At 61.2% G+C, this 8,439-nt stretch overlaps 1 long non-coding RNA gene across 1 annotated transcript in view; it reads left to right on the top strand.

Moving 5' to 3' along the window:
* Positions 1–5,011: 5,011 nt before the first annotated feature.
* The window catches only part of LOC120601250 (uncharacterized), a 10,717-nt gene continuing 7,289 nt past the window's right edge, over positions 5,012–8,439 (top strand). The window contains exons 1-2 of the long non-coding RNA XR_005652411.1: positions 5,012–5,252; positions 6,101–6,297. This is a non-coding gene — a long non-coding RNA (uncharacterized LOC120601250). The remainder of the gene's footprint in view (positions 5,253–6,100; positions 6,298–8,439) is intronic.

Below are 8,439 nucleotides of genomic sequence, written 5' to 3'. Positions count from 1 at the left end.
CAAGCGACACCTCGCCAAGACCTGACAGGGAGAAGGGGTGACCAGGAGCAGGGTTGGGGTGCGGAGTGGATCAGGCCCAGGGGGCCGGGTGCTGTCAGGACCGAGGAAGGCCCATTGGAGCTCAGAGCAGGGGAGTCCGTCAGCGGTAAGTTCACGTGCGGGCCCTTTAAGAGGATGCCTGGGACTCCCGCAGCCCCACAGAATCACAGCTTCACCTACGGCAGTGACATGTCACAGCAAGGAAAGTCCCCTTGCTGTGACATGAGAGTCCCCTTCCAAGGGGACTTCCTGTGCCCGGAGAGCGGAGGACCACACACGTGGGCATCTGAATCCCCAGACTTTCTAGAAGCATTTTTGGCTGGCGATAATCCGCAGGGACCCCAAGGAGGCCTGTCCCTCAGGACAGGGAGGCCTGTCCCTCAGGACAGGAAGGCCTAAGAGGTCACCTGACGCCAAAAGCCTGTGCTGGGGCCCCCACCCTGGACATAAGAGGTGAGGGGACCCCGGGGAACAGTGACACCCAGTGGCCAGACTGAGTCCCAGCTGGGAGCTTCGTGTTCTCGTCCCTCAAAACGCTGCTTTCTCGTCCTTCCTGGTGGCAGAAGCAGCGGTCTGGTTGTTGCCAGCGGGGCGGGGCTGGGGGGCTGCGGGACTCTGCCCCTCCCCCTCGGTCCCGCCCACAGCGAGGTGGGGTGCACGCTGCAGCCGGTCTGGGCAGGCGCACGCGGGGCCAGGGGTAGCTGGGTGCCCGCCTTCCTGCAGCCGGATGCCAGCATGGTTCTGCTCTGGCGTGAGCGAGGCCACAATGACGTCCTGTGGCTGGAGTCTGGGGACACGCAGAAGCAGTGATGGGTGACGTGGGCACTCGTGGGAAGGACGGCATGGCAGAGCCTCGCTCGGGGCCATCGCAGCTTTAAAAGTCTTCAGCGCGAGTCACGAGGGAATCCTCCGCGAGGACACGCGTGTAGCGCACGCGGACTCTCGTCCCCACCGCCGGCCTCACTGCACCCGCATCTGTCACCTTTGTTTCCCAGATCAGGTCCCCCGGCTCCACGGTCACTTGTCTCTCTCTGCCAGAGCTTTACGGCCAATCCCGGACTTGCCGCTTCACCCGGGTGACCAGACACTTAGCGAAATGAAACGATTCCTTCATGTCATCCGAGAGCCTGTCCAGAGACGAATTTTCCCGATCGTCCAGAACATGCCTCTGCCAAGGCGGCGTGCTCGTTGGGATTCGGACGAGGTCCCAGGTCCCAGGGCCGCGTGTCCTCACGGCGATAGTGCTTCTCACTCCGCCGTGGAGACCGCTCAGCGGGAGCTGTCGACAGCAGAGTCCGGCTCAGGCGGCCAGGGCTGGGCAGAGAAGCCGGGTGGAGGGGTGGCGCAGGGGTCGCCCTCCTGCCACCGCGCTTCCGCCCGTGAGGGGCCCGGGCTGCCCCTGCCTCCCTGGTGGGAGGTGGAAGCGCTCGAGCAGGGTCGTCCCGGGTCGGGGGGCGTCCTGCTCAGGACAGGCCCCACTCAGGCTCCTTGCCCAAGCCCGGAGCTCAGACCTTCGCCCGGCTGTGCGGGAACCCGGAGTCACCCCAAGCCCTCACGCCCCCTCGACCCTGGGTTGTCACACACCCCTTCTGGCTGCTCCGCCCCCAGGCTCCGTGTGTGTGTGTGGGGAGGGGTCTGAGGTCCAGGGCCTCCTGCTGGCCTCTCCCCTGCACCTGCCACCCCCGGGGGTACCAGCGGAGGTCCCCACACTCGGCATGGCCCAGGAGGCGGCAGATGAGGCTGGGGAGACTCTGGGAGACGAGGGAATCCCGAGAGGAAGCTCTTTCCTCTGACTGATCCATCAGGGTAGGGCTGACATCGGAAACCCAGGCGGGAAGTGGGTTCCTGATTATTCTAGAAGCCCAGGGCGTGCTGAGTGCCCCTGTGGGCCCTGTCCTCGGCACTTTACAGAACTTAACTCAGCAGCCCTCGCATCCTCTCGGGGAAAGCTGGCTTTGTTCCTCCCTGTTTACAGACGGGGACACTAGGCGGGAGCAGGGATGACCCGCTGAGGCCCCTCCACTCACAGCGGGGAGGGCGCAGGGAGGGGCGGCTGGCCAGGCTGGTCTGCAGGAGGAGGGGCCGGGCCCGCCCTGGACCCACGTCCACCTGGACGCTGGGCCCCGCCGTGCGCATGTGTTGACGGCGAGTCGGGGGCAGGCTGCTAACCTTTCCTGTCCTTTCTACACGTGCTCTGGGTTCTACCTCTTGTTCTCAGAGTGTGGCTCGGACTGCAGGGTCCCTGGGCCCTCACCCGCTGCTAGCCGGGCCGAGGGAGCTCGCTGTCCCCTGTCAGGGCCGCGCAGGCTGGGCCTCCGTCTCTGGGTTCCTGGGAGCACCCCACCGCTGCTTCGCCTCTGCCTGGGCGCCCCCACGCGGCCACCAGCATCTCAGCCACTTTCTCCATGCAACGGCCCCTGAAGGGGGTGGGCGGGCTCCGACGTGGAGCCCATGGCCACTTCATGAGGAGGCCTGAAGCCGTCCTGCAAAGCGATGCTCAGGGTGGCCAGCTCACGCCTGGTGGGAGCTTAGCGCACAGCATCGTCACCGTCACCGTCACCGTGGGGCAGCCTCCCAGCTCCATCGCACGTCCTCAGGAAAACAGACGAGGAAGGCGTGGATCCCCAAGTCCTCCTTCCAAGGTCAGCCTCTCTCCTGCCGAGACCTGGGGGGGGCTTCGTCCCAGACTCTTCTGCTGCCACTTCGGTTTCACGTCCGAGTCGTGACGCAGCCCCTGGGAGTGGCGTCTTCTGGGAACGAAGCAGAAGCGAGGGCCCTCGGTGCTGTGCCTGCTGCTGCCGGGGGCAGGCTTTTCCTGCAGCCCATCTGTCCCGAAGGGGACCCGAATGACCGAGTCCTCAGAAGAGCCCCAAGCACAGCCCTGTGCGAGAGAAACGCAGATCTGGGGGGGAACAGACAGGGCGATACCGACACCCACACATGTTGAGCACAAGAATTCTGGCTCTGGGCACTAAGCCGGAGCGGATCGTGACGTGCCTGGGGAGGGGCTCCCGGCAGCCCGCGTGAGCAGGGGACCGACAGTTGCACGAGCAAGAGCAGAAGTCGCTCGGGTTAAGTAAGGGACGTCCACGCATGGATGGGGGCAGCCATTGAGCCCGATACGGCTAAATGACATAAAACAAGGACGTCCGCGCACACGTTGATGGCATAGACACCAAACAAACGCCTTCGCAAATGCCGCTGCCCCAGTGGCGGCCCTCAGCCCGCTGCTCATGGCACCCACCCGAGGAGCTTTTCAGCCCGCCCGGGGCAGACGCGTCCACAGCCACTGCCGACCCCGTCGCTTCCCGCGAGCCCAGGCGGCTCCCCGCGGAGGAGGTCCGTGATTCACGGTGTCACCACAGACAACCGGTCAGCTGTCGCCAGGGCTGCCTCCCGCAGATCGTACCAGCCAGGGCTCTGTGGAGAACTTGCTGTGGCCAGTTTGAGCAGGAAAGGTCTTCTGTGGGGCGTGATGACCTCTGGCACCTGGAATGACCTGAAGCATGGCCCTGTGCCCCCCGACAGCGGCTGCCCTACCCTGCCAGGAGGGACCACCGACCACGACGGCCCTGCTTTCAAATCCCCTGTGAGTTCTTGGGGTTGGCAGAACCTGTCACGGCGAGGACGTCTGGGAAATACTGGTCCGAGCCACGCGGCCTGCAGGACAGGAGAGCACGTGGGCTGAAACAAGCCGGAGATGGTGTCCCCGCCTTCGTCCCCTCAACATCCAGGTGTGAGAGACCCAGGCTCACAGCCTGCTGGGCCGAACGGAGGCCCACAGGTGTCAGGGCCTCTGTGCTGGAAGCTGTGAACGCTGCCTTCACAAGGAGAGTTTGCAGCTGTGATAACTTACGGCTCCTGAGAGGGGGGCATTATTCCGGGTTGTCCCTAAATGCCATCGCAAGGGCGCTTACAAGAGAAAGGCAGGAGATTAGTCAGTCACACAGAGGGGGCGGGAGGCCACCGGTGTGCCAATGCAGACAGGCTCTGGAAGATGCTGTGCCTCTGGCTCTGAAGATGGGACACAAGCCAGGCGTGTGTCCCCAGAAGTCGGGGGAGGCACGGACAGATCCTTCCCTGGGGCCTCTGGAGGACCTGAGGGTGAGGCCAGGCGTTCGTGGCACAGGGAGTCTTTGCCCTGGAGAGCTTGGGGACGGGAGCCTGGAGGAGGCCTTGCAGGAACCAGAGCCCTCGGCTTGGTGGCAGCCTCCTCGGGGTGACCTGAAAAGGAGGGACTGCCTCACCGCCACCCCGCCCCACCCCACCTCCTGCCGGTCCCTGCCTCTGGCTGAAACCAAAGTGGAACCCCGAGGGGTCAGCCTCTGGGGACAGAGAGGGCAGAGGCTAACCGAGGAAGTGGGGTTTCGGGTCTGGGGGCCCCGCCTGGCACACTGCCGGGCACGGCCACCGCCACACTTCCTGTGTCTTCAAAGGACTACGGAGTTGCCCCGGGTGGGGCCGCGTCCACGCCGCCCACCAGCCCTGGCCAGCACGGAGCAGAGTGCTGGACGACGCCACATGCCAAGCCCCGGGCACCTTCTCCGGCCCAGCCCCTCCCCCGGCTTTGTGTACAGACTGACCATGTCCATGCCTGAGTCGCTGGGGGCCCCGCCCCATCCACCATCCTCCGCCCAGCTCGGACCCGCGCAGGGGGTCCTGGTTTGTTCAGCTCAGCCAACAAACAGCATAGTCGTAGCACAGAGGGGCCGCCCTTCCGTGCCCAGACACAGCTGGGGCGTGTAGGACCTTGTGGACACGCAGAGGAGGGAAGGCAGTGGGGAGCCCATGAGGGTGCAAGGGGGGATGTGTATTGGGCACTTCCTTCTGGCCTGGGTCACTAAGGGTGCCGCTGGCAGCAGCTGCTCTGCGGACATGGACCCCACAGTGGGCTCTGGTCCAGCCCAGCCGCCTGGCTGCCAGCTGCTGCTGGCCAGACGCTGAGTCAGCAGCCTGCCGCCCAGCGCGCCTCAGGCAGAGCCCAGCAGAGCTGTGCGTGCAGCGCAGGCCCCTGAGGGCCTCCCAAGCCGGAAGCCCAGGCCCCCTCCACGTGGGGCCTCCCCGCTGGGCGGGGGTCTCCCGGCTCTGCCCCGTCCCACCACGGGGCCAGGTCTCTGAGTCTGGGACCCCGCAATCCTCTCTCCTGCAGGACATTTCGCTCCCCCATGAAATGTCCCAGCGTGGGTCCCACCTCCCGCTGACACTGCCACCAGGTGAGATTAGGAATTGTGAAGGGGCAGGGACCCCAGCCCTGCCCACTCCCCAGGGGAGGGGGCTCCATTAATTAAAGCCCGGTGGGCCAGCTGAGGGCACCCCTTCCCACCGTGCCCCCAAAGCTGCCAGGCCCTGCTGCTCTGGCTGCCGAGAAGCTACTGGAGTCTCGGGAAGAGCGTTAGGCCAGGGGTCTGGCTCGGACCGACCTCGGGCACCCCCGACCCTTGGGGGCCTTGTCCCGCCTCTCAGCCTCAGTTTCTTCACCCACAAAACGGGGGTGGTGATTGTGCCTTCCTGGGCAAGAGTGCGTGAGCTATTCAAAAGCAAGCACTTTGCAAACTCTGCCTCATGATGCACATGCCGGGGAGGGCCCCGGTCACTGGTGAGAGCCGGGGCAGGGGTCTGCAGGCCATCTGCCAGCTGCCCCTCTGTGTTCCCCTGTGGCCTGTCCAGCTGGAGCCTCCAGTCAGCTCAGCTCTGGCCAGGCCTGCCCAGCCTCAGGCTGCCCTCAGGTCACCCTGGTCGAGAGTCCCAGCCCTTGGGCTTGAGTCTGGCCAGCTCGCGGTCCCCAGACCCCGCCGCATGTGCCAGGCCAGTGATGGGTTCTGCTGGGCCCCGTCCCTGCGCTCAGACTGGTGGCTGGTGCCTGGTCCCCACCACATCTTGGCAGCCCCGGGTCGCGCAGGGAACCTGTCGCTCTTGCTGAGGTTCCTGGCTGCTCTGCGTGCGTGTGGGCCTAACGGTCTGGAGACTGTGAGCCTCGCTCCTGCCCAGGACTGTGCCCAGACAGCGGGTTCTCACACGATTCACACCCTCCCTGATGGCACTTTGTCTTACTCTTCCCCAGACCCAAAGGAGGGCATGGTCTCCACTTTGGACGGGACCTGAGACTCTCAGGGCATGGAACAAAGGAGAACTCGGAACACAGGAACGTTCCGTCCAGCGGTGAAGGCAGAAAGGCTGCGTCCAAAGAGGGCTTAGGAGGTTGAAAAATCTCAGTTTTAGGGAAGGTTCGCGGAAGCTGAAGAGAAAGTGTGAGTACAGGTGAGCAAGGCCTGCAGTGGAGGGGCTGGGAGGGCGTGCCTACAGGGTCCACGGGGACCAGGTGGGCAGGGGAGCCTCAGCCGGACGGGGGACTCCGTGGGTATGGGATCCAGAGTCCACCGCGGGGAAACCGTCCCACACAGGTCACTTGGGGCCTGGACCTGCTCAGCCAGCTGAACACAGTTGGGAAGAAAAGGGTCCTGGCTGGGCCAGCCGGACACCAACCGGCGAGCTTAGAGCAAGTCCTTCCCTTAGCTTTCCCATCTTGGCCGCAGCTTCCCCATATGTAAAACCAGCTTTCAATCCATCCCCTAAGGTTGCTCTGGCGTTGGCTCTGGAACCCACCGCGATGCAGCTCCAGCCCGCAGAGGCCCCCGAGGTTTGGCCCCACTTCAGGGTCCGGCTCTGGATTCTGCAGGCCTATCTCTGCCTTAGCCTGTCTTCGGCTCTGGATGCAAGGCTGGACACGCCCCTCCGTTGCTATGGCAGCGGCGTTGCCCGGCAGCGCAAGGGCCCCGGAGTTAGGCTCCCAGGGAGTTACCACGGCAACGAGGCGGCACCTTCCAGGGGCGAGGCTTCGAAGGGGGCGGGTCCCTCGAAGGGGCGGGGCCTCCTATGGGGCGGGGCTCCGTGTCCAGCAGAAGTTCCAGACAGCAGAGCCTGCTTCCCAGGATCCCAGCCTGATCCCTGCCAGGGTGGTGGACGCCGGCGGAGGGTCCCGGTGGGGCGGGGTCCTCGGGCTGCGGGAGAGACTGAGGCTGGACAACCTCTTTCGCAACCTACGAGGCGTTCACCTGGACTCCCAGAGGGCTCCCACCCAGCTCTGCAGCCCGCTGCTCCATGATCCTGCGGCAGGCAGGCCAGCCTCACCCCACCGCGCCCCTAACCGTCCAGTTGTCACTTCTGTTCGGGTAACCTGTCCTTTCCCACTTTTTATTTATTTATTTTTTCGTCTCTGGTGTTCTGCAGATTTGGTTTTATTTTTCCTATTTGAAATCATGTTCGTTGCTCACTGAGTATTTGTCTGCAATTCTGGAAAATCTAATATTTCTTCAGATATAGTTTCAATATCTGTCTAGTCCTCCTCCTGGAATTTTAGGGGTTGCTCTCAAGCTCCAGCCAGGGGCTTCCTTGGTTTTTCTGCTGCTCTGGCCACGTGTAGACCTGGGTTCCCGCCAGACAGGAGCCGGGGGGCCTGTTTTTCTTCTCACCTTCACTCACATGGCTCTAGCAGGTCCAGGCCTCAAGGGTGACCCATCGGACAATAAATATTTACTCTCAGAAATTTATCTCTATGTCGTGTCAGGTGGGATCCAAATTTATATATTTCCCACAGTGTCCTACACCAGTTATGGCATCATCTGTTTTCCTCAGATTATTTGAAACGATAGTTCTATCATAAGCTTTTGATCTATTTCTTTTTCAATACTGACATCTTTTTAATTTTTTAAATTTTCAATTATTAGTTGCCATACAATATTATATTAGTTTCAGGTGTATAACATAGTGATGAAACATTTATATAACTTACAAAGTGATCACCCTGATAAATCCAGTACCCACCTGACACCATACCTAGTTATTACAATATCATTGACTACATTCCCTGGGTTGTACCCTACACCCCTGACTATTTTGTAACTACCAATTCATACTTCTTAATCCCTTTCCTTTTTTCATCCACCCTAATCCTCTCCCATCTGGCAAGTCTCAAAGTGTTCTCTGTATCTATGAGTTTGTGCTTTATTGGTTTATTTTGTTCTTTGGATTCGATATGTAAGTGGAATTATATGATATTTGTCTTTCTCTGTCTGACTACACTCAGCACAATACCCTCTAGGTCCATCCGTGTTGTCACAGATGGCAAGGCTTCATTCTTTCAATGGCTGAGTAACATTCCATTGTATATGTAATGTTATCCATCATCCACTGATGGGTATTGCATTGTATGTACAGACATTCTTTATCCATTGATGGACATCCAGGTAGGCTCTGTATCTCGGCTGTTGTAAACATACAGATGCACATGTCCCTTCAAAGTAATGTTTTGGGTCTCTTAGATAAATGTCCAGAAATGGGATTGCTGAGTCCTTTTTTTCTCTCTTGTTATAGCTTTTGTTTTAAAGTTTATTTTGTCTGATA

Source organism: Pteropus medius, unplaced genomic scaffold (genome assembly GCF_902729225.1).
Source record: "Pteropus medius unplaced genomic scaffold, Ma_sr-lr_union100, whole genome shotgun sequence".
Classification (NCBI taxonomy): Eukaryota; Metazoa; Chordata; class Mammalia; order Chiroptera; family Pteropodidae; genus Pteropus; species Pteropus medius.
This window is presented reverse-complemented; position numbering and strand designations above follow the sequence as displayed.